We start from the raw sequence: 8353 nt of genomic DNA, 5'->3' as shown, positions 1-8353 counted from the left end.
CCCGGATATGGCAATACCCTACATGTGGCTGTTATCAGCTGCCTGGACACACAGCAGGGCCCAGAGGGGAAAGACGAGGGGGGATAAGCTGTGTGGAGTGCATCAGGGTAAGTAAAATTGGGGTAAATTATAAACCAAGGGATGTATGATAAATTTTAAAACACTTTCATACAGAGCTCTGGTTATTCGGGACACGTGTCACATTGATATATTGTGTCCTCCCTTACCCCCTCTTATAGCAGACTTTGCACCTCTTTTGACTTTTTCCCTTCTTGCCAGTTTGGGGAACTTCTCCTGGAAAGTGTTGCCCTGGTACGATGCGTGTGGGCTCGCTTCCAGAAGTACTGGGTGCCCCCCCTTCTTGGTCCCTAAAGATTAGGTTCTTGATAATCACCTCTTGAAATTCCAGGAAAGTTCCCGTCTGGCCTGCACATCGACGTAGCATGTACGCATTGTACAATGCCATCTGTATGATGTGCCCGGCCAGCTTCTTATACCACACCGCATGGCGCTGTAGGGCTTCAGGGCTTGATCTTACAAGTCCATCCCTCCCATGTACCTATTGTAGTCCAGGATGCAGTCTGGTTTGGGGGTGGCCTTTCTTTCATATATCCTAAACCTGTAGGTATACCCTGATGCACTCTCACAGCTTATACATCTTCACGCCATACCTTGCCCTCTTACCCGGCAGGTACTGGCGGAATTGAACCCTCCCTTTAAAATGTACCAGGGACTCATCAATAGAAATACACTTCTCAGGGGTGTATGCTGGGGAAAACCGGGCACTGGAACGGTCTAATAGGGGTCTCCGTTTATACAAACGGTCAAAACTGGGGTCATCTCGGGGTGGGCACGGCTCATTATCAGTATAATGTAAGAAGCGAAGTATTGCCTCATTTATTTATTTTTTTAGGTTCCAGTTCAGTTCTGAAGTTGCTTTGAGGGGCCCATATATTAGAAACCCCTATCAAACACCCCATTTTAGAAACTAGACCCCTCAAAGTATCCACAACAGCATTTAGAAAGTTTATGAACCCTTTAGGTGTTTCACGGGAATTTAGAGCAAAGTAGAGGTGAAATTGACATTTTTTTTTTTTGTCTGAAAATCCTCTTTATACCATTTTTTTTATAACACAAAAGGATTTATCAGAGAAACGCAACTTAATACGTATTGCCCAGATTCTGCAGTTTTGAGAAATATCCCACATGTGGCCCTAGTGCGGTAATGGACTGAAGCACCGGCCTCCGAAGCAAAGGAGCACCCAGTGGATTTTGAGGCCTCTTTTTTATTAGGCACCATGTCCGGTTTGAAGAGGTCTTGTGGTGCCAAAACATTGGGAACCCCCCAAAAGTGACCCCAATTTGGAAACTAGACCCCTTGAGGAATCCATTGTAGTTTTCTTGGGGTGCATGCGGCTTTTTGATCAGTTTTTATTCTATGTTTAGGTGGCGTGGTGACTAAAAAACAGCAATTGTACGATTGTTTTTTTTTTCGTTTTTTTTTACAGCGTTCACCGTGCGCTATAAATGACATATTCACTTTATTCTGCGGGGCGATACGATTACGGCGATACCAGATGTTTATAGTTTTTTTTTATGTCTTATGGCGTTTGCACAATAAAATACGTTTTGTAAACAATCATTCACTTTTTGTGTTACCTTATTCTAAGAGCCATAACGTTTTTATTTTTCAATCAATGAAGCCGTGCGAGGACTTATTTTTTGCGTAACGAACTGTAGTTTCGATCAGTACCATTTTTCGGTACATGCGACTTTTTGATCTCTTTTTATTCCATTTTTTGGGAGGTGAAGTGACCAAACAATTGTGATTGTGGTTCGGTTTATTATTTATTTTTTTTACGGCGTTCACCGTGCGGGATAAATAATGAAATAATTTTGTAGTTCAGGCCGTTACGGACGCGGCGATACCAATTATGTATAGTTTATTTGTTTGTTTATATATTTTTATTAATAATAAAGGACTGATAAGGGAAAAGGGGGGATTTTTACTTTTAATACTTTTAAATCTTTTATTTTCTTATTTTTACACAACTTTTTTTAACTTTTTTTTTACTTTATTACTTTGTCCCACTAGGGGACATGAGGGCAGGAGGTCCTGATCGCTATTCTAATACACTGCACTACATGCGTAGTGCAGTGTATTAGAACTGTCAGCTACTCACTGACAGCAAGCATAGTGGGTCCTGACGTTGTCAGGACCCACTAGGCTTCCGTCTATGGCATCGCCGGACGCCATTGTTTGGTGTCCGGTTGCCATAGTCACCATCGCCGGCCGCTATCGCGTAGCAGGCCGGCGATGGCAGCTTAACCCCTAAAAAGCCGCGATCTCTATAGAACGCGGCTTTTAAGGGGTTAATCAGCGGGGACACAGCGATCGGTCCCCGCTGTAGGAGCTGTGACAGCTGCTGAACAAGACAGCAGCGTCACAGCTCCTGTATGTGTCGGGAGGACGGCCGAAACGGCCGTTACTCCCGAGACGTACTATTACGGCATGGAGCGCGAACGATACAGCTGCCATGACGTAATAGTACGTCAAGGAGCGGGAAGGGGTTAAATTCATTTTTTACAGTCTGATAGTCCAGAATACATACAAGTTTGTTACACGTTAAGACAAAGAATGTTTTCCAGTTCGAATTGGCGTTGTGCCCCTCATTCTTTCCCATATTGTGGGCAAAGAGTGGGTCATTTGTTGTAGGTAGAAGAGGAATGGTGTACTAATATTGGTACCAGAAGAACGTGCCTCCAAGGGATGAAGAGGAACTTGGAGCGCTACACACCTGTTGGATCCTGGAGTAACACATTTAAGAAAGGTATGGACAGCACTTGCGATCGGGAGCATTGGATATTCTGGATCAGCAGGTACTATCCTATCTTTAAACTAGATGTTAGGAAATATTGGTCTAATAATACTCCTAAAAATGCACCAATTCTGGAGATGGAATGGCCGGCTGAAGGGGTAGGAGGAGGCCGGATTTTTTTTAACTCCATGTGTGCATGCACTGAAGGCTTGCACACATGTTGTTAAATTAATTTTTTATAGCCTGATAGTCCAGAATACATACAAGTTTGTCACACGTTAAGACAAAGAATGTTTTCCAGTTCGAATTGGCGTTGTGGCCCTCATTCTTTCCCAAATTGTGGGAAAAGAATGGGTCATTTGTTGTAGGTAGAAGAGGAATGGTGTACTAATATTGGTACCAGAAGAACGCGCCTCCAAGGGATGAAGAGGAACTTGGCGCGCTACACACCTGTTGGATCGTGGAGTAACACATTTAAGAAAGGTATGGACAGGACTTGCGATCGGGAGCGTTGGATATTCTGGACCAGCAGGTACTATCCTAACTTTAAACTAGATGTTAGGAAATATTGGTGTAATAATACTCCTAAAAATGCACCAATTCTGGAGATGGAATGGCCGGCTGAAGGGGTAGGAGGAGGCCGGATTTTGTTTAACACCATGTGTGCATGCGCTGAAGCCTTGCACACATGTTGTTAAATTAATTTTTTACAGTCTAATAGTCCAGAATACATACAAGTTTGTTACACGTTAAGACAAAGAATGTTTTCCAGTTCGAATTGGCGTTGTGCCCCTCATTCTTTCCCATATTGTGTGCAAAGATTGGGTCATTTGTTGTAGGTAGAAGAGGAATGGTGTACTAATATTGGTACCAGAAGAACGTGCCTCCAAGGGATGAAGAGGAACTTGGCGCGCTACACACCTGTTGAATCGTGGAGTAACAAATTTAAAAAAGATATGGACAGCACTTGCAATCGGGTGCGTTGGATATTCTGGGCCAGCAGGTACTATCCTATATTTAAACTAGATGTTAGGAAATATTGGTGTAATAATACTCCTAAAAATGCACCAATTCTGGAGATGGAATGGCCGGCTGAAGGGGTAGGAGGAGGCCGGATTTTGTTTAACATCATGTGTGCATGCACTGAAGGCTTGCACACATGTTGTTAAATTTATTTTTTATAGCCTGATAGTCCAGAATACATACAAGTTTGTTCATGTTAAGACAAAGAATGTTTTCCAGTTCGAATTGGCGTTGTGCCACTCATTCTTTCCCATATTGTGGGCAAAGAATGGGTCATTTGTTGTAGGTAGAAGAGGAATGGTGTACTAATATTGGTACCAGAAGAACGTGCATCCAAGGGATGAAGAGGAACTTGGCGCGCTACACACCTGTTGGATCCTGGAGTAACACATTTAAGAAAGGTATGGACAGCACTTGCGATCAGGAGCGTTGGATATTCTAGACCAGCAGGTACTATCCTAACTTTAAACTAGATGTTAGCAAATATTGGTGTAATAATACTAAAAATGCACCACTTATGGAGATGGAATGGCCGGCTGAAGGGGTAGGAGGAGGCCGGATTTTTTTTAACACCATGTGTGCATGCACTGAAGGCTTGCACACATGTTGTTAAATTTATTTTTTATAGCCTGATAGTCCAGAATACATACAAGTTTGTCACACGTTAAGACAAAGAATGTTTTCCAGTTCGAATTAGCAATGTGCCCCTCATTCTTTCCCATATTGTGGGCAAAGAGTGGGTCAATTGTTGTAGGTAGAAGAGGAATGGTGTACTAATATTGGTACCAGAAGAACGTGCCTCCAAGGGATGAAGAGGAACTTGGCGCGCTACACACCTGTTGGATCGTGGCGTAACAAATTTAAGAAAGATATGGACAGCACTTGCAATCGGGTACGTTGGATATTCTGGGCCAGCAGGTACTATCCTATATTTAAACTAGATGTTAGGAAATATTGGTGTAATAATACTCCTAAAAATGCACCAATTCTGGAGATGGAATGGCCGGCTGAAGGGGTAGGAGGAGGCCGGATTTTTTTTAACACCATGTGTGCATGCACTGAAGGCTTGCACACATGTTGTTAAATTCATTTTTTACAGTCTGATAGTCCAGAATACATACAAGTTTGTTCATGTTAAGACAAAGAATGTTTTCCCGTTCGAATTGGCATTGTGCCCCTCATTCTTTCCCATATTGTGGGCAAAGAATGGGTCATTTGTTGTAGGTAGAAGAGGAATGGTGTACTAATCTTGGTACCAGAAGAACGTGCATCCAAGGGATGAAGAGGAACTTGGCGCGCTACACACCTGTTGGATCCTGGAGTAACACATTTAAGAAAGGTATGGACAGCACTTGCGATCAGGAGCGTTGGATATTCTGGATCAGCAGGTACTATCCTATCTTTAAACTAGATGTAAGGAAATATTGGTGTAATAATACTCCTAAAAATGCACCAATTCAGGAGATGGAATGGCCGGCTGAAGGGGTAGGAGGAGGCCGGATTTTTTTTAACTCCATGTGTGCATGCACTGAAGGCTTGCACACATGTTGTTAAATTCATTTTTTATAGCCTGATAGTCCAGAATACATACAAGTTTGTCACACGTTAAGACAAAGAATGTTTTCCAGTTCGAATTGGCGTTGTGCCCTCATTCTTTCCCATATTGTGGACAAAGAATGGGTCATTTGTTGTATGTAGAAGAGGAATGGTGTACTAATATTGGTACCAGAAGAACGCGCCTCCAAGGGATGAAGAGGAACTTGGCGCGCTACACACCTGTTGGATCGTGGAGTAACACATTTAAGAAAGGTATGGACAGCACTTGCGATCGGGAGCATTGGATGTTCTGGACCAGCAGGTACTATCCTAACTTTAAACTAGATGTTAGGAAATATTGGTGTAATAATACTCCTAAAAATGCACCAATTCTGGAGATGGAATGGCCGGCTGAAGGGGTAGGAGGAGGCCGGATTTTGTTTAACACCATGTGTGCATGCACTGAAGGCTTGCACACATGTTGTTAAATTTAGTTTTTATAGCCTGATAGTCCAGATTACATACAAGTTTGTTCATGTTAAGACAAAGAATGTTTTCCAGTTCGAATTGGCGTTGTGCCCCTCATTCTTTCCCATATTGTGGGCAAATAATGGGTCATTTGTTGTAGGTAGAAGAGGAATGGTGTACTAATATTGGTACCAGAAGAACGCGCCTCCAAGGGATGAAGAGGAACACGGCGCGCTACACACCTGTTGGATCATGGAGTAACACATTAAGGAAAGGTATGGACAGCACTTGTGAATGGGATCGTTGGATATTCTGGACCAGCAGGTACTATCCTATCTTTAAACTAGATGTTAGGAAATATTGGTGTAATAATACTCCTAAAAATGCACCACTTATGGACATGGAATGGCCGGCTGAAGGGGTAGGAGGAGGCAGGATTTTTTTTAACACCATGTGTGCATGCACTGAAGCCTTGCACACATGTTGTTAAATTCATTTTTTATGGTCTGATAGTCCAGAATACATACCAGTTTGTCACTTGTTAAGACAAAGAATGTTTTCCAGTTCGAATTGGCGTTGTGCCCCTCATTCTTTCCCATATTGTGGGCAAAGAATGGGTCATTTTTTGTAGGTAGAAGAGGAATGGTGTACTAATATTGGTACGAGAAGAACGTGCCTCCAAGGGATGAAGAGGAACTTGGCGCGCTACACACCTGTTGAATCGTGGAGTAACAAATTTAAAAAAGATATGGACAGCACTTGCAATCGGGTGCGTTGGATATTCTGGGCCAGCAGGTACTATCCTATATTTAAACTAGATGTTAGGAAATATTGGTGTAATAATACTCCTAAAAATGCACCAATTCTGGAGATGGAATGGCCGGCTGAAGGGGTAGGAGGAGGCCGGATTTTTTTTAACTCCATGTGTGCATGCACTGAAGGCTTGCACACATGTTGTTAAATTCATTTTTTATAGCCTGATAGTCCAGAATACATACAAGTTTGTCACACGTTAAGACAAAGAATGTTTTCCAGTTCGAATTGGCGTTGTGCCCTCATTCTTTCCCATATTGTGGACAAAGAATGGGTCATTTGTTGTATGTAGAAGAGGAATGGTGTACTAATATTGGTACCAGAAGAAAGCGCCTCCAAGGGATAAAGAGGAACTTGGCGCGCTACACACCTGTTGGATCCTGGGGTAACACATTTAAGAAAGGTATGGACAGCACTTGCGATCGGGAGCGTTGGATATTCTGGATCAGCAGGTACTATCCTATCTTTAAACTAGATGTTAGGAAATATTGGTGTAATAATACTCCTAAAAATGCACCAATTCTGGAGATGGAATGGCCGGCTGAAGGGGTAGGAGGAGGCCGGATTTTTTTTAACACCATGTGTGCATTCACTGAAGCCTTGCACACATGTTGTTAAATAAATTTTTTACAGTCTAATAGTCCAGAATACATACAAGTTTGTCACACGTTAAGACAAAGAATGTTTTCCAGTTCTAATTGGCGTTGTGCCCCTCATTCTTTCCCATATTGTGGGCAAAGAGTGGGTCATTTGTTGTAGGTAGAAGAGGAATGGTGTACTAATATTGGTACCAGAAGAACGCGCCTCCAAGGGATAAAAAGGAACTTGGCGCGCTACACACCTGTTGGATCCTGGGGTAACACATTTAAGAAAGGTATGGACAGCACTTGCGATCGGGAGCGTTGGATATTCTGGATCAGCAGGTACTATCCTATCTTTAAACTAGATGTTAGGAAATATTGGTGTAATAATACTCCTAAAAATGCACCAATTCTGGAGATGGAATGGCCGGCTGAAGGGGTAGGAGGAGGCCGGATTTTTTTTAACACCATGTGTGCATGCACTGAAGCCTTGCACACATGTTGTTAAATTAATTTTTTACAGTCTAATAGTCCGGAATACATACAAGTTTGTCACACGTTAAGACAAAGAATGTTTTCCAGTTCTAATTGGCGTTGTGCCCCTCATTCTTTCCCATATTGTGGGCAAAGAGTGGGTCATTTGTTGTGGGTAGAAGAGGAATGGTGTACTAATATTGGTACCAGAAGAACGTGCCTCCAAGGGATGAAGAGGAACTTGGCGCGCTACACACCTGTTGGATCGAGGAGTAACAAATTTAAGAAAGATATGGACAGCACTTGCAATGGGGAGCGTTGGATATTCTGGGCCAGCAGGTACTATCCTATATTTAAACTAGATGGTAGGAAATATTGGTGTAATAATACTCCTAAAAATGCACCAATTCTGGAGATGGAATGGCCGGCTGAAGGGGTAGGAGGAGGCCGGATTTTTTTTAACACCATGTGTGCATGCACTGAAGGCTTGCACACATGTTGTTAAATTCATTTTTTACAGTCTGATAGTCCAGAATACATACAAGTTTGCTCATGTTAAGACAAAGAATGTTTTCCAGTTCGAATTGGCATTGTGCCCCTCATTCTTTCCCATATTGTGGGCAAAGAATGGGTCATTTG

Source organism: Rhinoderma darwinii, unplaced genomic scaffold (assembly GCF_050947455.1).
Source record: "Rhinoderma darwinii isolate aRhiDar2 unplaced genomic scaffold, aRhiDar2.hap1 Scaffold_44, whole genome shotgun sequence".
In the NCBI taxonomy this organism is placed as follows: domain Eukaryota; kingdom Metazoa; phylum Chordata; class Amphibia; order Anura; family Rhinodermatidae; genus Rhinoderma; species Rhinoderma darwinii.
Note: the sequence above shows the minus strand (reverse complement) of the source record.